Source organism: Macrobrachium nipponense, chromosome 37 (assembly GCF_015104395.2).
Source record: "Macrobrachium nipponense isolate FS-2020 chromosome 37, ASM1510439v2, whole genome shotgun sequence".
Taxonomy (NCBI): Eukaryota; Metazoa; Arthropoda; class Malacostraca; order Decapoda; family Palaemonidae; genus Macrobrachium; species Macrobrachium nipponense.
The window spans coordinates 20,924,959-20,950,517 of record NC_061097.1 but is presented as its reverse complement, the minus strand read 5'-3'; the positions used below and the strand labels follow the sequence as shown (position 1 = coordinate 20,950,517).

Here is a 25,559-nt window from a genome sequence, read left to right as displayed (position 1 = left end):
GTTGATTTTGCTCGCACGTTTGATGTAGTATTCTCGCTGATGGATACTTTGCTTCAAATATTTGAAAACTGCGGAAAGTTATTGTAATTTATACACTTTTTGCGGCCTTACCCTGTATAAAAGGGAAGGGTAAAGCAAAACCTCAAAACACGTAGTTCATAAAAAAAGTTACCATAAACAAGAGCGTTTTGGTGGAATTGACAGCAAACCCTAGTGATACAGTGTAAACACGAACAGGCCGAAGTTGGTTGGTAAAAGCGTCAACATTATTAGAGCAGTTTGGTACTATAGTAGATTCACATCAACCGTGCATTTGATGGCTAGGCCAGTCCTTTACGACGCTCTTGATTGGCTGTTGATAAGCCAATCAGAGGGCTGGAAACTCTCAGTCTCTCGAGAGAGTTCACATAGGCATGATGTATGTACCACCTCTCCTGAAAGACGTATCCCTCAGGAGAGGTGGAACATAAATCCTACCAGTGTGAACTCTCGAGAGAGACTGAGAGTTTCTAGCCCTGTGATTGGCTTATCAACAGCCAATCAGGAGCATCGTAAGGGACTGGCCTTGACATCAAATGCACGGTTGATGTGAATCTACTATAGCCGTAGCACAGCTAAGTGGGTTGGTGAAAATGGCAACAGTCCCAAGTGGTTTGGTGCAAGGGTTATCAAACCACTGTGGTTTTGGTGGAAGTTATTACAAACTAATTTTGGTGCAGTTAGCAACAAAACCAAAGAAGGTAGGTACAAGAAGCAACGAGGCAAAAGGTTTTGGTTCAAATGTGAAGTGATTTGGTGCAAACAGTGACAACCATGAGTGGTTCTCTGCAATTAGCAACAAAATCAAAACAGCTGGTACAGCGGTAACAATGTCAAGTGGTTTGTAACAAACCAAAGTTGTCTGGTGAAAGTGTTAACATTCAAAGGGTTTTGGTGCACCTTGCAACACACCAAAGCAGTCCGATGCAAGCTGCAAGAATGCAAAGCGTTTTGTTGCAAATGGAAGCAAACCAAAGTAATTCGGAGCAAATAGCCACCAACCGCAGACGTCTGATTCAAGTAGGAATGTCATAACCCTGCCCGAAAGCCTACTTAGGGATCGAGGAGTTATGAAATACCTCTCGTAACACTGGAGAGTGCAAGGATCTCAGTTCATGCCAGCGTACAATTCATTCATATTAAGCAATAACCCAAGCCACACCCGCTGACATGCAAACTGGTAGAAATTTAAAGATGAGCTAGACCTTTTTTTCTGTAGACGAAACAGATGTTACTGGATACGTTACGTTACAAAATTATTCAATTTTATTCGCCTACATATTTTCTACATCATATTTTTTTTTTATCTGAAAGTTCATCGAATGTATCCAGCGTAATGTAACGCCTCATTTAGAGTTAGAAGACAACTTTTATTTCTAGTCGTCTGATTGTTCTTTGAATATATGTTGATGGTATCGTCTAGCAATCAAAATATAACTTTTCCTGACGTTCAAATTCTTTTTACTCATGAAATTTAGACTTACTGGAACACTGAAATATGCTTCTACTAAAACTTGCACTGCAGTATTATTATAAAAAAGAAACGGATGTGCTTTCATATTGCACAGATTCAGGAAAAAAATTTTTTCGTGCAATAAATGGCGCAACAACAAAAACATCAACACTTACAGATACGGTGCATCCAATGTAAGTTTCTCTGCTGATGCAACGGTAGTTCATCTATTCATTAAATCAATCCATAATCAAGATCTCAGGAACGATATAAATGGGAGATCTGAGTTTTGATGGAGCAAAATCACCCAGTAGGATGGTACTGCATACTGTGTGCCTTGTGCGGCTAGCAGTCGGCAGTGCTATGAGGTCTTACCATCGTTCTTTTGGCCCCAGCTACGGTATCGTTTTCCGCCTTTTAATTTCCACCCGTTTTATTGGGGGTTTCCTCTAGCTGTTCAGCTTCTTTAACTTTGTCTTGTTCCACTTTTCACCTTCATCGAAAAACAAATCCTTCAGGGCCTCCTTTCGATGGTCCGTTTACATTCATTTATGATTATAACGATGGTCATACCGCAACCTCTTTCAGCTTGATACAAATAAGAGACGCCGAATGGCTTCTACAAAAGTTTCAGACGTCAAGTTAAACCTGAGCACCATCAACGAACCTCTTGATGACGCAAATGAACCTAGTCATTATATACCAGTTTCCAAGGGAGACCACCAAGAGCCCTCGTACAAGATTAAGAAATGTATATATCGTTGCAGCACAAGAGCTTCCGAAAGTAGATTCAAGCAATCATAGAAATGACTCAGCCGCTGATTAACTGTAAGGCTAATGGTGGTGGTTACAAGGTGAAGTTTGGACGAGTAGCTTTCGCGCTCGGCTCCCAATCCGGTGGTCCGAAGTTCGATTCTCGGCTCGGCTAACGAGGAATCAGAGGAATTTATTTCAGGTGATAGAAATTCATTTCTCGATATAATGTGGTTCGGATCCTACAATAAGCTGTAGGTCCCGTTGCTGGGTGACCAATTGGTTCCTAGCCACGTTAAAGATATCTAATCCTTCGGGCCAGCCCTAGGAGAGCTGTTAATCAGCTCAGTGGTCTGGTTAAACTAAGATATCCTTAACTTAACAAGGTGAGGTTGAAGGTCAGCAAAGGCCTTTTTTTTTTTACCGCTAAATGCAGCACGTACAGTTTGGTGTAGGCGTAAGCATGCAGAGCGAAATAAGTCTCACGAAGCAGCTCGGTGCGAATCAGTTATAGGTAGCCAAGAACCGACGTGCGAAAAGGGCATGCAAGATATTTATCTATACAGATTATGCATCGTGGACAACACATGACGGGACTGAGGTAAGATGCAAGGATGCTTATGCATAAAGATACCTCGCCCGATCTTCTTACTTATGAATCGTTGCTGGACGAATGTATTATACCTCACGACGTGTCAAGTGAGAATAAATATCAGCAGATACCGGTAATTTGACCTGGGCCAAGGTTCATGGTTGCATTGGTTAAAGATGCTTTTTTTCCCCTTTTTTTTAACACCTTAGATGTTTTGTCAAACAATCCGAAGACGAGAATTTGCTTCTGTCTCCTATCATTCGCAATATTCATGTTCGCAAAGTTACCCTCTTTCTGCACTTATCTCCTGCCAAGGAGCAAAAGCAAAAGTTTCGTCATGCTATCAAGCATTCATACCATGATATTCCCTGTCTCTCATAAATGTTTTAATTTTGTTGTTGTTTCTGTAGGCAATGGATATTTGAGATTATCTCAAAGTGTTCATAAGAGTAGTATCGACTTTGTTATGCACATTATTCTGGAATGAGAAACACCAAAGAAAAGAAACCTTAAGTTATAAGACAGCGAATTAAGAGGAAGACGACGAGGTCTGGAAACTATCATTCCGAGAAGAAGAGGCACCCCCTCAAACACCTCCCCCCTCCCCTTTGCCCCTCACCACCCACGTTCAACCACTCTCCTAAAAAATAAAAGACGTTTCCAGGATTTCAAATCTTGGCCTTGTAATGCACTCTGGAATAGTTATAGTGACAAGACAATCACAGTAATTCTCAACTTCAGCTTATCAAGGCGAAATCACCACACGATTCCAGTGTCCCTTCTCTGCAGGATTGGTCTCTCGTCATATCCTGTTTTCAGATCACGAGTCTAGATTTTTTTTTCCTTTTTATTGTTTCTCAAAATGTCTAAGCAGATTTTCCGTCTCTTGTAACTTTCGCCTCTGGACGAAGATCATACGTACTCATGATATTGCTCAGAATGTACACATTACATTGAGCGTTTCTTGCGTAGTAACCGGGGCGTTCCTGGAATCAAGTGATTGCTCTGTTTGGTTTTGATTTTATCGTTCATGACCTTATCACTGAGTAAAGAGAAAAAAAATTCTTCCATAGGCACCTGGTAACAGCAGATAACAATTATTTACAGAACGTGGCAAACGAAAGTGCAGATAACCATAATATGATAACCAGATATATTTAGTACTGCTAGTTGCCATAGGCAGCGTTACAGAGTCGCCATGATACGAAATAACCACCCGTTTCTACGCTCAATTCACGATCATTTTCACAACCTTCCGCATGTTAGCAAGCCTGACCGGTATTGCAGTGAATCCTTGACCACTTTAGTGAGATTCTTCTTAGGAAATAACCCAAGACTGAACCCCGATTTAGAGCTTTTAGAGCTATATTTCTACCTAATGATGGCGTTACAAACCATGAACTTACAGATACTAAAGTCTGTAGTTAAGTGAGGTCCAGCTTAATTTTCGTTTTGTTATGATCATTTGAGAACCACTAGTTTCGTAGAACTTCTGATTTCCCGTTAGAATGAGTTTCACCCCGAAACCATTTGCCTAAGATAGATTGATTTTGTCAATAATGTTCCCAGCGGTTCCACGGGGGGAGAATTCTCATTTAACTTTAACATGAAAAATTCTTTAATTGCCAAAATCTTCCCATTTGGTGGAAAAACTATGTATCAGTATCACTAGGGGCCAAATTGTAAAAATTTTGAAGGTCATCGGTGAGCAGATTTGGTAGTTATTTGATATTAAATGGCTTTGCCCTCATTTCGGACGTTAAGGGATTTAGTGATCAAACTGCTCCAGCGTAATTTTTGTCTGTTGGTGTGGGAACCAATTATCTACTGTGTCTGACCTTTCCTCCTCCGCTATGTCATTTGGAGTTGAAGGAAAAATTCCTTGCTCTCAATTAGAACCTAATTCTCCAAGCAAACTAGTGCAAATCTCGAATGGCTGCATCATTCTCTCTTTTTTTCTATATCTGGGAAGGAGGTTAGTTTTTCTGTATTCGGGTTGTTTGTCCGTTTGCCTTTTTATTATTATTATTATTATTATTATTTATTTATTTATTTTTTTTTTTTTTGCTCTATCACAGTCCTCCAATTCGACTGGGTGGTATTTATAGTGTGGGGTTCCGGGTTGCATCCTGCCTCCTTAGGAGTCCATCACTCTTCTTACTATGTGTGCCGTTTCTAGGATCACACTCTTCTGCATGAGTCCTGGAGCTACTTCAGCCTCTAGTTTTTCTAGATTCCTTTTCAGGGATCTTGGGATCGTGCCTAGTGCTCCTATGATTATGGGTACGATTTCCACTGGCATATCCCATATTCTTCTTATTTCTATTTTCAGATCTTGATACTTATCCATTTTTTCCCTCTCTTTCTCTTCAACTCTGGTGTCCCATGGTATTGCGACATCAATGAGTGATACTTTCTTCTTGACTTTGTCAATCAACGTCACGTCTGGTCTGTTTGCACGTATCACCCTATCCGTTCTGATACCATAGTCCCAGAGGATCTTTGCCTGATCGTTTTCTATCACTCCCTCAGGTTGGTGCTCGTACCACTTTATTACTGCAAGGTAGCTGATGTTTCTTGCACAGGCTCCAGTGGAGGGCTTTGCCACTGAATCATGCCTCTTTTTGTACTGGTTCTGTGCAAGTGCCGGGCATTCACTTGCTATGTGGTTTATGGTTTCATTTTTCGTATTGCACTTCCTACATATGGGAGAGATGTTATTTCCGTCTATCGTACTTTGAACATATCTGGTTCTTAGGGCCTGATCTTGTGCCGCTGTTATCATTCCTTCAGTTTCCTTCTTTAGCTCTCCCCTCTGTAGCCATTGCCAATTGTCATCGCTGGTTAGTTTTTAGTCTGTCTCATGTATTGTCCGTGCATTGGTTTGTTGTGCCAGTCCTCTGTTCTTTCTGTCTTTCTCCTGTCTCTGTATATTTCTGGGTCTTCGTCTACTTTTATTAGTCCTTCTTCCCATGCACTCTTTAGCCACTCGTCTTCACTGGTTTTTAGATATTGCCCCAGTGCTCTGTTTTCGATGTTGACGCAGTCCCTCTATACTTAGTAGTCCTCTCCCTCCTTCCTTTCGTGTTATGTATAGTCTGTCCGTATTTGCTCTTGGGTGTAGTGCTTTGTGTATTGTCATATGTTTCCTGGTTTTCTGATCTATGCTGCGGAGTTCTGCCTTCGTCCATTCCACTATTCCTGCGCTGTATCTGATTACTGGCATTGCCCCATGTGTTTATGGCTTTTATCATATTTCCCGGCGTTTGAGTTTTTGATTTGAGTATCGCCTTGAGTCTCTGCATATATTCTTTCCTGATCGTGTTCCTTCATCTCTTGGTGTTTTATATCCCCTCCTTCCATTATTCCCAGGTATTTGTATCCTGTCTCATCTATGTGTTTGATGTTGCTCCCATCTGGTAGCTTTATCCCTTCAGTTCTCGTTACTTTGCCTTTTTGTATGTTGACTAAGGCGCATTTTTCTATTCCAAACTCCATCCTGATGTCCCCAGATACAATCCTTACAGTCTGGATTAGGGTATCTATTTCCTTGATGCTCTTACCATACAGCTTGATGTCGTCCATGAACATCAGATGGTTGATTCTGTTGCCTCTTTTCTTGAGTTGGTACCCGGCATCCATCTTCTGTAGTACTTTTGTCATGGGAATCATGGCTACTACGAAGAGTAGTGGGGACAGTGAGTCGCCCTGGAAGATCCCTCTCCTGATATTAACCTCTGCTAGTCTTATTCCAGAGCTTGTAAGTATTGTATTCCAGTTGCGCATTGTATTTTTGAGGAAGCTGATGGTGTTTTCCTCTGCCCCATATATTTTCAGGCATTCTATTAGCCATGTGTGTGGTATCATGTCGAAGGCTTTCTTATAGTCTATCCATGCCATGCTTAGGTTGGTTTTCCTTCTCCTACTGTTCTTCATTACCATTTTGTCTATCAGGAGCTGGTCTTTTGTGCCCCTACACTTCCTTTTGCAGCCTTTCTGTTGGTGGGGGATGGTGTTTGTCTCCTCAAGGTAGTTGTATAGCCTTTCACTGATGATACCTGTTAGTAACTTCCACATTATTGGTAGGCAGGTGATAGGCCTGTAGTTACTGGCTATATTTCCCTTACTCTTGTCTTTTTGTACTAAGGATGTTCTTCCTGTGGTCATCCATTTGGGTGCTTGGTGATTTGAGATACAATGCTGGAGTTGTTCTGCTATTCGTGGGTGTAGGGCCTTGAAGTTTTTGAGCCAGTATCCATGGACTTCATCGGGACCTGGGGCTTTCCAGTTTGGCATTTTCTTTAGTTGGTGTCTGACTGTGTCTGTCGTGATCTCTGTGAATCTTTGTTTTATTCTCCCTGTTTCTTCTTCCTTGACTTCCTGGAGCCATGTTGCATGTTTGTTGTGTGATACCGGATTGCTCCATATGTTTTCCCAGAGTCTCTTACTTGGTTCGGCTTCAGGAATGTCTGGGTGGTTGTCTTCCCCTCTTAGTTGGCTGTATAGTCTTTTCTGGTTGGTTCCGAATAGTTTGTTCTGTTGGTATCCCTTATTCCTGATTATTATTATTATTATTATTATTATTATTATTATTATTATTAAGCTGTTTAGCAATACCGTCTGTCTCGATTTTAACGACCAGTTGTTGACTGTCAACAACGGATTAGGATTTTGAAAAGATCCGGAGAAGGATGAAACACCTGAGGGGGAGGGGGGGGGGGACGGAGGTTGGTGGTCCCTGTGAATTACTCATCCAAAGCGTAGTTTTCCGGTTTCCTAAAGCTTTATTCTTATTTTTTCTTTTTTGAACTTCATGCCTTTAGGTAACTTACGAACTTGGTGAAAGTTCACGAAGGATTTTGCTGTCATTGATGCATGTAGGATGCCTTACTCATCCGCATGAAGACTTTCCACATAATGGCCCCATTTCGTGAGGATGACGGACGAAAGGATGAGATGAAGTAAGTTGTTTTCAGAAGCGCATCCTCTTGATAAACCGTTCTGTTGTGGCTGGCGATTTCAAGAGACAAGATTGCCCAATTGTACTGGGTATTAGGAAAACAAATAAAAATTGCGCTATAGTTTCTTCGGCGCAATCGAGTTTTCTGTACAATATGTAATGTTGTGTGAGCAGTGGTCCATGAAGCTTCAGCCTCGGCCCGGTGTGGCCTGCCCTATAGCGTTGCCAAAAGCACGATTAGCTAACTTTAACCTTAAGTAAAATAAAAATTATTGAGGCTAGATGGCTGCAATTTGGTATGTTTAATGATTGGAAAGTGGATGATCAACATACCAATTTGCAGCCCTCTAGCCTCATTGGTTTTTAAAACATGAAAGCGGACAAAAAAAAAAAAATAGTGCGAACGGACAGACAAAGCCGGCACAACAGTTTTCTTTTACAAAAAAAGTAAAAAATGTGCTTCCACTGGTCGATGAGATGCTTTCTTTTACCGATTTTTCTGTTGTTCATTCGGTAAAATCTGTTCATTTCAAAATACAGATTTATGCTAGATCTCATGAAAAAAAAATCTCGAAAATGGTTTATCGAATGAATAAACCTAAGTATGAAAGATTTATCTGCTACTGATAAAATATATGTATTATTATCATAGCGCCCCGATATCGATTATCACAGTTGTTGGACACCAGTTAATGGAAATGAATTAATGATTAATATGTAAGCAAATAGGCTGAGGCATAGATATGGGCCGAGAACTATCCGGTTATTGCCTGATAGGACTAAGTGGAATATGAACTGGCATACATTTTCATACATGTATATTGATTAGTCTGTTTAATTATTTATCCTTTTTTTTCATGTTATTCTTTACTTTGCCAACTCACTTTTCGCTCATACGGACGTTTGTCTTGTATAAAGGACTGTTACGTAGATTAATGGCATTATAGTATTCGCTTTATGAATGACTGCTTGCTTATTAAGAGTGAACGGGAATGAATGAAATGAACAATGAATCAAATTAACTACGGAAGCGTCGAAGATTTAGAGAGCTAATCTGTCACTACTGGGAAAAAAGCCGAACGTGAGATTTATGAAGGCAAGATTGAGCCGGCCGCAAAGTTAATCATAAAGGTAAATGGATATATACATATTCAGTCTCGTGAGACGAAACCGGTATACCAATATTGTACAGAATATAATCAAATCACGGGGTTCCAGATGTGACCATGAAAAAAAAAGCAACCAAGGCACTAATGTTAACAGAGAGAGAGAGAGAGAGAGAGAGAGAGAGAGAGAGAGAGAGAGAGAGAGAGAGAGAGATAAGGCGATATGGCAAAATAGAGCAGTCTCTCCACGAATGAAAATCCCCCTCAGATAATATAATCTCTTATCTGTTGTTGTGGGATATAGGAGAGTAGTATTATCTCTTTATCGTTTTAATTAGTTTTGGTGTTTATGACCATTCACTTCCAAAACGAATGAGTTCTTTCTTTATTTCCACATTTTCATACGTCGTTTTTCATTTACCTGTAATTTAGAGGTAGTATTGTCATCACTGACGAAGTCTATTACAGCAAGTTCTTGCATCTTGACTTAAGTTCTGTCTTTCATCATCAAAAGGAGTAAATTGAACGTGTAATTTTCTTCTTAAACTATTTTGTGCACTGAATAATGGAGGGCTAAGAATTGGCAACAATGACTCTTTTGAAAGAGGGATCTTTTGTACTACCCAGGGAATCTATGAAAGCTTACAGTTTCTCTAATCTAGTTTAAGCGCCTCAGTGGCGTGTCGGTATGGTCTTGGCCTGCCACCTCGGTGGTCGCGAGTTCGATTCTGGAGCATTCCACTGAGGGATTAGAGATGTGTATTTCTGGTGATAGAAGTTCACTCTCGACGTGGTTCGGAAGTCACGTAAAGCCGTTGGTCCCGTTGCTGAATAACCACTGGTTCCATGCAACGTGAAAATACCAAAAAAACAAGCAAACCTAATCTTGTCACATTTGCGGTCGTGCACTATGCACCCGCTCTATTATTTGAGACAGATCCATAGATTAAATGAATACAGATGGAAAAGGTTGGGTAGATAGCTATGGAATATTCAACGGCATGCGACTTTGCCCTTGAAGTACATAGTTCACTACTTAGGTCAATAGAGGCACAATTGATTTTTCAGAAACGGGCCTAAAAGTCAGACAAACCCATATATAATATATATATATATATATATATATATATATATATATATATATATATATATATATATATATTATATATATATATATATTATATAATACACACACACTCACACACACACACACACACATATATATATATATATATTATATATATATATATATATATATATATATATATATATATATATAGCAATCTGTGTATTAATTGGCTAGGAGTTTGGAATTATTCTGAACAGGAGGTTCATCTACAAGTCAGCAGTCAAAGTGCGAGTGTTATAAAACTTTATTTTACTTATACTCTGGAGCCACGACTTGTTAGGAGAAACGACGTACTGTTGAAAATATATATATATATATATATATATATATATATATATATATATATATATATATATATATTCAACAGTACGTCGTTTCTCCTAACAAGTCGTGGCTCCAGTATAAATAAAATAAAAGTTTTATAGCATTCGCACTTTGACTGCTGACTTGTAGAAGAACCCCCTGTTCAGAATAATTCCAAACTCCTAGCCAGTTAATACAGAGATTATTATTCAGCAGAGTTTCAAATCCTCTTTTCACATATTGCACATACGCCATTGCCATCCGCGTATTCTCGCGCTTTATGGATATTAAAGGCTTTCTTTTCCAGAGCCTCATTTAATCCATCTGTCTAGCACATTCTGTTCGTTGTTCCCACAGAGCCTGTTCAAAACACCGATCCTTCTTTTACGGCAACACTAACTTTTTCGTCAATTTTTCGTAACTCCGCATTCCTCACTCTTTTATTTCATCTTACGATAATGTACTGTGCAACACGTAGTAAGAGAGAGAGAGAGAGAGAGAGAGAGAGAGAGAGAGAGAGAGAGAGAGAGAGAGAGAGAGAGAGAGAGAGATTAAACCCACCGAGCTGACACGAAACGAAGAGAACAAAGTGAGGAAATAAAAGAATATTCAGCTATATGCCTCCGTCTTCCGCCAGTGCACGTTTACATTTATTATTGCTGTTAAGGTCTTCTGACAAGTGTCTGGAGAACTCTGGGCTATATCCTTCTTCGAATGTCCTTCTCACGTACACGCTAGTTCTTGGTTTGCTCAGAGAGAGAGAGAGAGAGAGAGAGAGAGAGAGAGAGAGAGAGAGAGAGAGAGAGAGAGAGAGAGAGAACCCTGAAGTTATTGAAAAAGAGCTATGAAGAAAGAGGGATAAAATGTAAGAGAGAGACGTACAGACTAAAAAGCGTTACTAGAAGAGAGAGAGAGAGAGAGAGAGAGAGAGAGAGAGAGAGAGAGAGAGAGATGAAGTTATAGAAAAAGATTTATGAGGGAATAGAGATTAAATGTAAGAGAGAGACGTACAGACTAAAAAACGGGCTGGGAGAGAAAGAGACACCTTACCTTACCTTACAGACCTTACATCTTGTTCGGGTTGCCCCAGGTCCCTCAGTGTGAGGCACCTCTAATGTCTACCAGAGAGTTGCTAGTACATCTTCCGGTATGTTTTGCATCTTCCAATCTTGGATGGTCTGGGATGCAGCTTAGATATTTGTCGAGCTTATTCTTAAACACATCTACGCTCACTCCTGATATATTCCTCAGATGAGCTGGCAACGCATTGAATAGACGCTGCATTGTCGTTGCTGGTGCGTAGTGGATTAATGTCCTGTGTGCTTTCCTTATTTTTCCTGGTATAGTTTTGGGCACTATTAATCTACCTCTGCTTGCTCTTTCTGACATTTTTTTTAGCTCCATGATGTTTTCGGCAATTTCTTCTATCTGTTTCCATGCCTGAATTATCATGTAGCGGTCTCTTCTCCTTTCTAGACTATATAATTTTAAGGATTGTAGTCTTTCCCAGTAGTCAAGATCCTTAACTTCTTCTATTCTAGCTGTAAAGAACCTTTGTACACTCTATATTTGTGCAATATCCTTTTGATAGTGTGGGTACCATATCATATTGCAATATTCAAGTAGACTACGAACATATGTTTTATAAAGCATAATCATGTGTTCAGGTTTTTTTTGTTTTGAAGTGCCGTAACAACATTCCCATTTTTGCTTTACATTTTGCCAATAGAATTGCTATTTGATCATTGTATAGCATGTTCCTATTAAACATCACACCAAGGTCTTTAACTGCTTCCTTATTTGTGATTGTCTCATTATTAGGTCCCCTATATGCATATAGCTTTCCTTCTCTGTCTCCATAATTTATTGATTCAAATTTATCAGAGTTAAATACCATCCTATTTACCTCTGCCCAATCATATACTTTGTTAAGGTCTCTTTGTAGCGCGTTCCTATCTTCATCACACGTAATTTCTCTACTTATTCTTGTGTCATCGGCGAAACTACTCACTACCGAGTCCTTAACATTACTGTCTATGTCTGCAATCATAATAACAAACAGTAATGCAGCTAACACCGTACCTTGTGGCACACCGGATATTACCTTAGCTTCATCCGATTTTTCATCGTTTGCAATACTATCTGTTTTCTGTTGTGTAAAATTCTTTTAACCATCTTCCTACCTTATCCACTATATTATGTTTCCTAATTTTCTTCGCTAATATATTATGATCTACCTTGTCAAAAGCTTTTGCAAAGTCTAGATAAACCACATCTGTTTCATTTCCGCTTTTCATATTTTTGTATATGTTCTCACGGTGGACTAACAGTTGGGTTTGTGTACTTTTTCCTGGTACAAAACCATGTTGTCCTATATTAAACAAATTATTTTTTATTAAATGTTTCATAATATTTTTCTTCATTACCCTTTCATACACTTTCGTAATATGTGATGTTAGACTCACAGGCCCATAATTACTTGCTTCTAGTCTTGATCCGCTTTTGAAAGTAGGGGTAATATATGCTAATTTGTGCTCATCATAAATCTTGCCCATATCTACACTTTGTCTTAATAATATTGCAAGTGGCTTTGCAATAGAATGAACTACTTTCTTTAACAAAATAGCAGGGACACCATCAGGCCCAGCTGCAGCTCTATTTTTAATTTTATTAATAGCCTGCACAATATCAGCTTCATTAATATCTATGTCTGCTAAATATTCACTATTTTCGTCCCTTACTTCTATATCATTATCTTCATTATCAATTCTAGGGGTGAATTCTCTCTTATATCGTTCTGCCAATATGTTGCATATTTCCGAGAGAGAGAGAGAGAGAGAGAGAGAGAGAGAGAGAGAGAGAGAGAGAATTTAACAGATAAAATACTTGACAAAATACTAGTATACATGCAAAAAAAAAAAGTGACTAACTTACAATACGTCGCCTAAAGATTACCAAGAAATTAACTTAGTTCTCCGAAATGGAAAATATTTTCTTTAAATCATCCAGTACAAAAAAAAAAAGCAAACGTACGCACACAACAAAATGCCAGTAAAAAAAAAAAAAACAAGCAAACGCACGCACACAACAAGAAATGCAAGGGATAACAAGCAATTTGAGCTGTATCCTCGAAATGGACGAAGTGGAGTGACGGTAGCTCAAGAGGTCCTCCAAACTGTCGAGTACAACTTCAAATATCGACGTCCTCTTACGCAACTGTATAAATATCCTGTTCGGTTTTATCTACTTGGTTACCTGAAGATGATACGTATGATCGCAGTTTTATAGACGTTAGAGATTTCATGCGTATTATTATTACTACTACTACTACTACTACTACTATTATTATTATTATTATTATTATTATTATTATTATTATTATTATTATTATTATTATTATTATTATTATTAATTGATCGCAGTTTTATTGACGTTTGAGATTTCATGCGTATATTATTATTATTAAAACTTATTATTATTATTATTATTATTATTATTATTATTATTATTATTATTATTATTATTATTATTATTATTATTATTATTATTATTACTGATACAAAGATGCAACCTGAGAAGAAAAAGACGAAAGGGTCCCATCAAGGAAAGCAGCCCCGTTGAGAAAAGGTGACTGGAAAATAAAGAGTAAAGCACGATAGAAAGAAAACAAAGAAACACATGAAAGGTAAATAACACCAGCAACAAATAAGGCAACAAAGCAACATGCAAAAGCCAAATAACCCATAATCTATGAGATGGGATTTGTGCCAGCCTGCTCAACATAAAAGCATTTGCGACATGTTTGAACTTATGAAATTCCAGCGATTCAATTGCAGGATCAGAAGATCACTTAAGAATTTGGTCACAAATGGAATGAAACTCATCGTAGTATTGAACCTCACAGAAGAAGAGGCAAGCCTGTTAGAATTAATTGAGTATCTAACCTAGCACTTTGTTGTAGATGGAATAGTCTGGGAAGATTTGCATGTAAAGAACGATCACATTATGAAATATCCTACACAGCATCCACAATGAGCGACGGTGGCAAAAATTAGCATAACAAATCACAGGTAGGAAACATTATAGGACACGAGCTTCATGTCTAACAATTTAAGAAGGCATTGCAGGTTTTTATGATGAAAGTGATGAATGTGTTAGACTTTGTAAAAGGGAGAATGGTTTGGTACAAAAGTAGGTCTGGAGCAAGTGTGTGCTATGTCTCTATGGTTGCTTAAAATCTCTTTGATTAGTTTAAATGTGAAAAGTCAGAGGAAGTATGGGATATGATGGGCACAGTTGCGTTGTTACTAGGGGTCACGGAAAAGAGATTGGCGTGACTGGGGTTTGAGGATGAAACAGTGTTGAGACTAGGCCCCCCACCCACCCCCCAAAAAAAAGTGATACTCAGAAAAAAGAGTATATGAAGAGTGACTATGTGATTAAAACAAACGGAAATCAGGAAAACCGAGCAATGCTAGTATAAATATGGATGGTGGAAGAATAGAAGCGGCAGATCTGTAGAGATATTTGGGCACAACAGGAAATTTATTGGTGCGAAAGAAGTGCTGGTCGCAGATGAGGTGAAGCAAGGCAAGAATAGCATGGGAGACAAATATTTGGCATCCAAGTATTTGGAAGAGGGAGGCGCGTCTTACTAAAGATGGAATGTGTATATATAAGGCGTTGAAATAATTATTTTATGAACGTAAACAAAGCCAAAGCAGTTGACGACTTTTTTTTCTTTTTGTATCAGATTTATAAAAAGAGGGATTAAAATAATTCACTTTGTAAATCTAGCACTTCCCTATTACAGACATGTTCAAGCGCCAATCCCACCGTATACCTCGCTCTCCCCTTTAGTCTTCTGATTTAAGACAAAATTAGCATCTCTTTCTTCCTGTCTCAACCCCCGTGATTCTGGTGATAGAAGTTCACTCTCGACGTGGTTCGGAAGTCACGTAAGGCCGTTGGTCCCGTTGCTGAATAACCACTGGTTCCATGCAACGTAAAAACACCATACACACAAACAAACAAACAAACAAACAATCAACCCCCATGAGCATTCAGTCCACGTGTTCCTGCGCATTTCAGTTAAATACGTGCGTTCACACGACCCTTTCCTATATCTGCGCATTTTCCCGCACGAGAATCTTCATCGATGACCTCGAGAGCGCGCGATGCCTGATGAATACCGAGGAAGAACAGCGTCTCCTGAATGGAAACGAGAAACGTCCGCGCATTAGAATTCCTTGTACTCGCAGAAGGCGGCGCGCTGACATAATCGGCTCCGGGCGTGTTGGACTTGGCGACAAGAGCCAAGAGGTGACTGCATCTTCGAGAATGATTAGAGAAGAGGCGCGATTGTTTTGACGTGGGAGTTGGGGTGGGATGTTAGCCTGCGATGTGAATGAATGATTCGCTTTGTTATTTGTTTTTGACATCTTTATTAGAGTATATTGTTAGTAGTATTACCAATACTTCCTGCAAGGCTGCTTTTGCTACTTCATCCTTGACTTTCCTAAATAAATTGAAGTCCTTTTGTGTTATTCGCTGCTGCGATCCGGACCTCTACCGGAAGATGATTTCAAAGCATAACTTTTCATTCTAACCGCCCTTCAGCTTTGTATCGTATCACAGATTCTTCTCTTTATCATAAGAGCAATACAAGTTTTGTCTTTGTCTTACCCCATATAGCTTGGAATATTCATTAATGTGTAGGTTTACCTGCCTTTGTCTGTTCTTAAAAATAGAAAGATTGGTAAATCCTACTTGTATTCTGTGTTTGTTCTTTCCCAGGCAAATGACGCTGAACCATATTTTCTTTTTATATCGGACTGTATATATTGGATTTATATTTATTATTGTTATTGTTGTGTTTATGGTTATGGGCATTCATGATGTGTTGCATACATTCATATGAAATAATCCGACATCCTATGAGATTAATAAGGAAGCTTGCACAGGGTAGAAAAACCGTTAAGGAAAAGCTAATGAAAGAAAACATTATTTAATAAAGGTATAAATAATAAATAAAGCCATTACTGAGCTGTGATAAGCAAACGCTACTCAAACGTCAAATTTCATAGAATGTTTAAGTCTTGCTTTAAAGGCAACTTGGCTTGTTCAATACGACGTTTAACATAACTTAAGCAAACGGTTATCATGATTTAGGCAACCGGTTGTTTTTTATATAACTTGGCCAACCGGATGTAAGATAACCGTATTAGTTTACTCTGAGCCTCTGTCCTAACTAGTTGCCTCCAGTTCTAAGGCCAGCCTTATGTTGTAACTAGTTTCTTCTAGTTTTAGGTTAGGAAATCCTTCATGCTCTCCTCTCACTTCTGCGTCTTCTGTATTCAGAGAGATAATGCAGAATCCAGTAATTGGGGAGGACCGGGTCCAGATATTACCTGGAACGTAAGGCTTTCAGTATTCATTTGTTGTCTTGTAACTCATTAATAGTCGTCAGACAAATGTGGCCTGCTACTGTGATTGTTTTGGTTCAGAAAGAGCTGTTATATTGTTTGTGTCCGTCCGAAGCACGGATTAGAGGAGGGTTGACTGTCAAATAAATATAGCGCCAAGGAAACTTGCAACATACATTATCAGACTGGTGCGAGAGGCAGGGGGTCATAATGGTGACCGGAAACCAGTAGAGTTATAGAAAGAAGAATCTAAATCGTTTACTTTTATAAATGGAAAACTCCTGGGGAGCGATTGGGTGCTACAAGCAACCCTGTTTATTAGAAGTATCTGCTTTCTCTTCAATGACGTCAGTTTCCTAGAAATGAACACCTTTCTTAATATATGATGCTAGCCGGAGCGAAGCAAAATAAAGAGGGTATTGAGCGAAAAAGTCTACCCCGAAAAGGAAAGAGAGAGAGAGAGAGAGAGAGAGAGAGAGAGAGAGAGAGAGAGAGAGAGAGAGAGAGAGAGAGAGAGAGAGAGAGAGAGAGACCCACCTTTGTAAACGTGAGGGTTATAGAGGTAAGGAAAAGGAAATGGAGAAATCATTTAAAAGTGACACAGTCACAAGTCCTGACCAGACAGTTAAAAGATGTTTGATTTAATAAATTAGTATTTGTTAAGGAATTTAATTTAATCTTCCAGTTTCATCGACAATTTCAGTACGACGATACAAAGGGAAATTTGTTACCTCTTAATAAATAACGTCTTCTGTAGATGACAGTAAAAAAACCATGGTCCAGATAAAAGCTTTGTTTTAGTGTGATATGAATTAAACATTAGTAGCGAAAATAGTTAAACTAGATGCGGTTGATGGAGAAGGGCGATTGAAAGAATCAGAAGGAAAATAATAACAAAGTCAGGAAGAGTACGGTAAAGAAAATGAGTCGGTGGAGGAGAGAAGTAGACGTAGAATAAGATTAAGGCATTTTGATAAACAGTCTCCAAATCATTCCATTGTGTGAGTTTGCAGAATTGGTTTTTCTGATCATTGTGCCATTGAAAAACGATCAGGCACTTAATATTTCAGATGCTCTATCTAATCCAAAACCCAAGTGGAAGTATAATGAAATGCTGATAGATATTTTAGTAAGGTATGTCCTTAGAAATGTCATCAACATCAGGAAAAATGACCAGCCATGGGTTGATGGTAGCTACATGTACTAGATGAACTTACCTTGATAAACAAACCAAATTTAACACATTGAGACGAAATCGTTCACATGAAAACTGCACCATTTTTGTTGAGCCCTGCCGTGCAGCGGATAGAATTTACCATATAACTGAGGAACCACAATAATCCCTTAAAGGGGAAACTCAGGGAAGCTACTCAGCCTCATCTGTGGTGGACCAAATTGACATCGTATATCTTTGGGTCAGGCTCTTCTTCCATCCCACCACTACTGACAGGTGACAGTAGATTGTTTACTGGCTCTATGGAAATGACTGAACTGCTCCATCGAGCCTTTGAAGCTAAGCACTCAGCTGAAGATCTCCGTCTCCCTGATACTTATCATCCTTAATCTGTTCTTTCAACATGTACATTTCACTCTAGGGATGTACAGAAAATTCTTCACAACCTTGATAACTGGGGTGGAGAAGGGCGTGGTGGTTCCTTCCCTTTTTTTTGAAACATGTTTCTAATCTGTTGTCTCCCATGATCAGTAAATTGTATATCTTTTTATGTTAATTTAGTATCTTTGCTGATGAGTGCAATATTAGTAATGCAGTGCCTGTTCCACCGAGTGGCTTATCGGCAGACTGCAATAACTATATAGGTAGCCAGCAGTGAATTGCTGTCTATGGGATCTTTAGCGAACCGAGACCCATCCTGTTTGGTGTTCCACAAGGTAGTGCTCTTGATCCTCTGTCATTTTTAGCGTACACAAGTGAATATGGTTGTTGACTGGAAAACAAGACTGTTCATTATATTAATGATGCAACATTTGTACGTTGTGTAGTAAAGTCTCCACGTATGAGAGATGAAGCTGCCCGTAGACTGAATGAAACGGAACAGCTAATACTGTAGTCGGTGGAGTATGAGGCTGAAATCCAGTAAAACAAAAACATCGTTGGTAAGTGGATCTCGTACTGATTTTCCATTCAACTATCCCCTGCAGGTGGATAGGACTCTGCTGACTGAGCTTGAAGCTTTAACTCTACTTATTGTATCTTTTGGCTCACTTCTTATTTTCGAGAATATCTAACGAGTGTCAGCAACTGCCGCACGAAAGTTAGGTATTGTACGTAAGGCCTCATACTCGTATATCTATAACCTTGATCAAATCAATGCAACCTCTTTTAGGCCATTTATCCTTTACAAGAATACTGTTCTTCTGTGTGGATGTCTGCTTCTGCTAGAGATTTAACTATTTTAGACAGGGGGGTTTTGGTGGTAGGTTTCCGTTTCCTAACACTGGAGTTATGGCTCAGACCCTCGACGAATGTCTATTGTTTTGCCAATTTACGATGAGTTATATTTTAACTGAAATCTTTTACATTCACAATTGATCCTTGATCCTCTTTTCCTGGCGAGAGCAACCAGATCTGCTGAACAGCAGCACCAGTATGCAGTGAATGTGCCTCGATGTCGAACTTCTCATTTTCAATGGTCTTTTATCCCTCACACCGTTGGACTGTGGAACAGTCTCCCTGAATATGTTGTGAAATTAGAACCATAAAAGTTCAAGCGAAGCTGCAATCTATTACTACCCTGAAACAAAACACCCCGCATTTTACTAATTTATATATAATTTAATATATCTTACGTATGTAAGGACAACACTTTGTCCGCAATTTCACAATTTCTTTGTACATATTCATACAATCGCGTTGTTCTTACTTCCATCCTAGAGAGCGTTCAGCGAGCTTCCCGCCAATGTATATATCATATAAGATCATGTTTTGTATGCTTTTATATTCTTAGTTATATTTCTCACAAGAAACACAAATCGGCTGTCGCCGACCCATTCTTACTCTCTCGCGGGTCGGATACCACATTTCCGCCCGCACGCTGTATATTTGAATTTCCTTTTACGGGCTGCTCTACGAGCAAAAGCCAGTGCTGGCACAAGGCCAGCTTAATCTCAAACTACTGTAATAAAGTCAGTACACTACTACCTGCCTCTTTGTCCACACCTCACACGTATTTATAAATTTTTATTTTTCATTTTCTATTAAGATATCTAGTTTTCATTCTTATTATCTTCGGTAAGCTCACTCAGATAATAGTTCAACTGTAGGGTTTCCTCCATGTTCCCACCTTTAGTCACTGTACATCATGCCATTTATTTTCTTTATCTCTTTATCTCGCTGTCCAACCGCTCTGACTCCCTGTCTTCATTGTAGCAAGCGCTGAATGGTTCGAAAGTACACCAGTGCTTATCAAGGCCAACAAAAAAATTCTGTTGCCCTCGGTGCTTAGTCTGACAGTTTAGGTAAAGTTTAGTTGTACGAAACTTTACCCAGACTGTCAGGCTACAACTAAACTACACTTCAGTTCGCTGTCATTGAGAATTAACACGTCGGTTCCGCGGAAGTTTTGACAGTACCTATCCGAGACTATAGTTCAATTGATTGATAAATTTTATACTGTTATAGCCAGAACGTACGTGATTACATATTAACTAATATCTTTCTTTGCAGGTAGGGTAACGCTTTGTATTTGTTGAGGTATGGGGAGACATTTGACAAAAGAAAACGGAACCTTTGGGAATTATGAGAAAACAAGCTTTGTGAGCTATAGGGGGTACTTATATTTTTACTCTTCAAGTCAAAGCTAAGTCAAAGTGTATCAAACTGCTTTTAATTTTTTAGGATTGCAACAACATTTTACCGTACACGCATGTATAATGCGTTTGCTTAAATTATTATAAAAGTGCTGCTTGTAACTTAAGAATTCAGCATGCATTTGTGGAAGTATGTGCAAATAGAACAATTTAATGGTTATGGTTTTTTAAACTAGGGTTACTCTTGTTAAACAATTCTTTAAGAGAGAGAGAGGACTCTCTCTCTCTCTCTCTCTCTCTCTCTCTCTCTCTCTCTCTCTCTCTCTCTCTCTCTCTCTCTCTCTCGATTCATGCGTGTAATTGGAAACGGTCTAATGTACAAATATCTTCAGATTTTAATGGTTTACTTTTTGGCCATTTATAAGGAAGGATGTATAAGTAGGGAGAGGCTGTAGTATGTAAAGGTTGGCAAAACTCGTAACAAAACTCTTAATGTCTTAAAAGTAATAGCGTTTACAAACTGATCAAGCTTTACATCCCACACTTTTTTTTTATTTTATTTTAATTTAATGGTTGGAGTGTATTTAAATTCCGATGTTCACCCTGGGTGGCGTTACCTCATGTTTTTAAAGTAATGTGTTTGACGTTTCAATAGTTCTTTCTTCCTCACCGGGGATAGTTCCAGAGAAAAGTAAAACGATGGTCAGTTCTACATTCTTACTGTAACACATTTTCCCTTTAGGGTTTCTTAGGGTGCTAGTCTTTTTGTTCTCGTCAGGTGATGGGATAAGCTTTCGAACTCCATGCCCTTTTTCCACCTTCGTTTTGAACGCCTCAGGCAACTAACTCATGGTACATAATTCACTAATTATGTCAACAAAGTAACAGCAACCTAAGGTAGGCCTTTGAATGGACTGTGTCTATCTAGTCCGTCCAATCCGAAGATTCGAGCCTACGTCCTCTAGCTGGGTAGGTGTTAGTACTATTCATCACGCCACGAGCCCACACAGTGACCAGGAGCATCAATTTGTGCTCGCTGATGTTAAGGATGGAAGTCAAGAAGTTGGTTAATTTGTCCTTTCTAATGCACACCTAACACCCTTGAGACCTGTCTGATAGGCGAGCCTGGCTAGGCTACTTTCATTAGAATAGGTTTAAGAACATACCACTTCATGTATCCATCTGACACGATCATTTTGTGTTTTGACAGTAGATTTCAGCGTTTTCCCTTGGTACACAGAAGTTCTGAAAAAATCGAGGAACTGGTAGGCATTATTTTGCCGTTTCCTTATATTCAGATAATTATTGGTATCTTTTCCGTCATAAGATTTGATACAATTCTTTTCACGGCAAGCAGTAAGTTTTAAACATCGGATTCAGTTGTATTTTTACTTTGGCTATGAGACATTTCCTTTTTTTTCTTTTTTTTTTCTTTTTCCATTGAATTTCTCATTTCCTCTATAAAACTGGAAGTCAGATTGTGGTCAACAGTTCCCATTTTAAGTGTAAGCTGAAAATATGTAATTATAATCAGAACACAACTGTTCATATAACGATAGCACTTTTTATTACAGAAACTTTAAAATTCTGTTGATCATGACATAGACAGCTGGCTCAAAACGACCTAACAAAAGTTTGGGTTGATGTTTCCTTTCATTATCACTGTCATATTATCAGTATAACTGCAAGAAGGACAAAGCTTGCTTAATAGTGGGTCTCAAAATCAATCTAATAAAAAAAATTGAGCCCAGAGTATGCCCAAAGGGATTAAGTGAAATTAGACTGCGAGGTAATCAATGAGGTTGAATTATTCAAATATTTAGAAAAACAAATATGCAGTATAGATTCTTTTGAGTTGGAATTCAGTGAAAGACCCTAAAAAGCAAATCAAACAATGAGGATGATGCACGAGATTTGGAAATAAGATAGACTGAGATTGCGTATAAAGGTAAGTTTAAGTCTAGGGCAATTTGCTTTACTGTACGGTTATGAAACTCGGTATGTCAATGAAATCATGGAAGGTTTCGTCGATTTGAGAATATAGCTTTAAGAAGAATGTGAGGCAGGGCAGAGTTACAAAATCCGCTGGGGGGAATAACACAAGATAGTGTCAGCTGGGTTTCTGGGGTACCTGGAGAAGTGGAGAGTAGGACGACCCAAGACTCATACTTATTTGAATGAGAGTTACGGAAGTGAGACTTGAGCTGAAAGGCAGTTTGAGGAGGATAAAGCGCAGGAATGACATGAGTGGAGGAATCAAGGTCTAGAGATCATAGGCTGTAGACCTTGGGCGGAATGTCACTGTGGCTCGTAGAACCTCAGGTTTTTGGAGGCGATGTTGATGATGAATATGTCATATCACCATGCGAGTCAGTGTTAGGTTTTTACCTAAGGTGAAAACCGACAAAAAAATGAACAAAGTTGTCTTAATTACTAACAGAAGTGGACGATATATTAATATGATTGTAGACCTAAATGCTTTTTAATTCTTCATTTAGAAATCAAGTTCTGTTCTACAATTAATTGTTTATAAGTTATGTGTTAATTTCTTTATTGTTATTTGTATTTTTTAAAGTACAATACCGTTTTACCTTCCTTGCCTTTCTCATTCTACCATTATCCATTTATTTATTCCTCAGATTCCAGCACATATTTACCTTCAAATTTCTCTTCCTAGAAAATCAAAGAAAAGCTTATGAAAAGTCATTGCAGCTTACCCATACCACCCAATTCAAAACCATAATGTGCAAATATCTGCCATTCTAAACACAATACATAATCCAATTTCTTATACCTTAACTTTGCTCATATACCTGCCTTTTCTCTGACTGCATCTCTTTCCATAGATGTATCAGAGCTCCTTGGCTGCATAACTCACCTTTGAATCAGGCACATTTCAACACTGAATATGTATAAAAACCTTTAGTAAAAGACTTACTACCTATCAACACATTATCTTTCATATAGTACATCCTCAATTCAAACCACAACGAATATCTATCATTTATATTTTATGCTTTTTCAGCGCCCACTTAGGTAATGAACAGGGTTCCTCCCACACTATAAACTTTTCAAATAAATGTTTCGTAACGAAACCTCGATCCACTTCCCCTTATCCTAACCTAAACTCCTTATCAGACATTTTGTAAACAGCCTAACTTTCTCAGTTAAAACCCTCCCCACACTTTCTTTTGATCTTCAAAGTCATTTTTACTGTAAGTTTTATTTATCTTTACTGCTGCGCAGAGAAACGATTCTTAATATTTCCATTTCTTCGGGACCATTTTCTCTTCTAGATATATTTTTTATATTTCTGTCAGTCACTCTATGATAAGTTCACCGATATACCGCCCTTATTATTTATTTTATTATTATTATTATTATTATTATTATTATTATTATTATTATTATTATTATTATTATTATTGTCCCGTGACGAATCCAGAGATACGTTAACGTTTTACTTCGAGCATTCTCGAGGATTTAAACAGAAACATATACAGACTCTACAGTTATAAATACTAAGTTTACTATTATAATAATAATAATATTATTATTTGATAGTTTCCTGTCTGTAGAGGTTTAGTTTTCATATCCTCACGTTGATTTCTTTTTCAACTAATTTGCTGCTTCAGCTCGTCTGACTTTCCATTCAGGTCATCGCGACTCAATTCCACAGAGGACTGTGAGTAACGTGAGAAGCGATCTTAGGCTATTTACTTGTGCGTAATTCCTGATTATACGCTTCGACTGGACCATAGAGCATATTGATGTCTGTGAATATTCGGTACTTTTCCCCACTTTCTATCGGTCGTTTTCTCACGGTGTCTCATTCCTTTTCCCGACTCGCACTTTCGCTGTCTTTCTGAATGTTTTATTTTGTCAATTGCTGAGGCAGTAATGACCAGCTTCGGGATTCATACTCCGTCCGTTTTCCCACGTTGTTTATGCAACTCCGCTGGCGGTTTCTTTTCTGATGCGCTTCGCGTCTTGTGAAATCCGACAAACAGAAATGTGTAGAATTTATATCCTGTCAACATGCGATTATATGAGAGAGAGTGAGAGTTACAAGGAGTTACGAGGATTAGGATGTCTCAAAGACTTGTTAGTCCATCCGAGAAGACATCGTGTGCTCACTTATCTCTTGGAGCAGGTTTTACTGTTCATTCGCAGTGTCCTAATGATTTTGGTCAAGCTTTCTTTTAAACTCTTCCACACTGTTACTATTTACAACTTAAGGTGGCAGTTTATTCCACGTGTCACATATCTTGTATGTAAAGAAGTTCCCACAATGTGATTTATTGTATCCCTTCAGTTCCAGTTTCCATCCATTATTTCTTGTATGGTTTTCGTTTAGAGTAAATAGGTTACTGTCTACTTTTGTTATGCCTTTCATTACGTTGAATGTTTCTATCAGTTGTCCTTGCAATCGTCGTGTTTCTAAGCCATACATATTCAGGTTCTCTAGTCGTCTTTGGTAACCTATTTGAGAGAGAGAGAAAGCGTAACACTGGCATACACATAATTACACGTGAAATTTACACAGAGAGAGAGAGAGAGAGAGAGAAGAGAGAGAGAGAGAGAGAGAGAGAGAGAAACATAATTCATACTGTCACACATTTTAGAGAGATAGTATAACTTGTCGTACATATAATTTCGCGTGAAATTTAAAGAGAGAGAGAGAGAGAGAGAGAGCTGTATACCCACTATACTAAAGGTGTGCTGTGTATTTTAACATTATTGCAACTCAGAAAATTACGATTTTCATGTTGCTATTCGGAACCCACAATATAGTATATGCCGTTGTCTGAATGCTTTGTTAAATTCCAATAAATTACTATTTGTTATCACTTGATATCGATGATTGTACGGGGTCACTAGTAGGTATTTTTTATGTTCTTTTGTTTGCAGTTATTATAATTGTTATCTTCCTATCCTTTCATCATCATCCTATCCCTTCATTATCATCAACATCCTAACCTCTCACCATCATTCAAACTTTTATTATCATCATCATCATCTTCACCCTCC

The 25,559-nt window shown here is 38.5% G+C and overlaps 1 protein-coding gene across 1 annotated transcript in view; it reads left to right on the top strand.

The window, feature by feature from the left end:
* Positions 1-25,559, top strand: part of LOC135209062 (atrial natriuretic peptide-converting enzyme-like) — a 1,031,477-nt gene that overhangs the window by 83,065 nt on the left and 922,853 nt on the right. The window lies entirely within an intron of this gene.